The sequence below is a fragment of the Leucoraja erinacea genome, chromosome 11 (assembly GCF_028641065.1).
Source record: "Leucoraja erinacea ecotype New England chromosome 11, Leri_hhj_1, whole genome shotgun sequence".
NCBI lineage: Eukaryota > Metazoa > Chordata > Chondrichthyes > Rajiformes > Rajidae > Leucoraja > Leucoraja erinaceus.
This window is the reverse complement of record NC_073387.1, coordinates 23,635,249-23,636,462: the sequence shown is the minus strand read 5'-3', so window position 1 is coordinate 23,636,462 and position 1,214 is coordinate 23,635,249.

The following is a 1,214-nucleotide window of genomic DNA, read 5'->3' as shown; positions in this document are numbered from 1 at the left end:
CACTGTGGTGGATGTTAAACTGTGTTCATTGTGTGTTCTGTTATTTTATTCTCTGTTATGACTGAAAGTTATGCAATTTTGATCAAACTAACAAGTTTGAATGACAATGAAGAATACTTTGTTCTTTACTTTATCAGACAAGAGGTACAGAAGTGTGAAAACACACACCTCCAGATTCAGGGAGAGTTTCTTCCCAGCTGTTATCAGGCAACTGAACCATCCTGTCACCAACAAGAGAGTGGTCCTAATCTACCATCTACCTCATTGGAGACACTTGAACTATCTTTGATCGGAATTTACTGGACTTCATCTTCACCAACCATGATATCATGTATCCTGTATCTATACACTGTGTCTGTACACTGTACAATCACACCCTGATTGTAATCATGTATAGTCTTTCTGCTGACTGGATAGCATGCCACAAAAAAGCTTCTCACTGTACCTTGGTGCGCATGACACTGAACCAAACAAAGCTACGCTGCACATAAACTAAAATAAACTAAACTAAACTAAACCAAAATAAACTAAGCTAACTAAAGTAAATTAAAACAAAACTAAACAAAACTTAACTAAGTCCAACATAGCAACTACGTTGAGCATGGACAAAATGGGCTGAAGGGCCTGTTTCTGTGCTGTACAGCTCTATGATTGTGGTGTGGAATGTGAAGCTAGTAGAAGTGATTGGTGCTGAATGGTGTGACTGTGTTGCACTCTGCAAGCTGTTTGCCCCCCTCTCCCTCTCCCTCTCCAGGAGTGAATGCCGGGGAGGTATCGGTGAGGCCGTGCCGTTCCCAGTCACCACCAGCGTTCCTGCCCGCTGAGCCGCGGTGAAAGTGCGGAGGTGTTGCCGGAGAGACACCGACCAGTGTCTGAGTCTTGGACAAGGCACCTTCTGTGAAACACTGGCACAAAATGACAGCACGCAGTGTGCTACAGGCTCTCAGCGCCTGTAAACCCTGCTGTCGGGAACTGGGCCAAGGCAAGTACGTGGGCTCCCCATCTGAATGGGCAGTCTGTGCCTCACTAACCAAACCCTGCAAGGCAAGCATTTGGCCCACTACACCTCGCAATTCAGGACTGCCGCACTACTGCAGGTTGTCTTCAACTTCCAGCCTTTCTCCTTTAGTCTACTTTAGTTTAGTTTAGTTTAATTTAATTAGGTTTAGTTTAATTAGGTTTAGTTTAGTTTATACACCATGTTCGGCATGGAC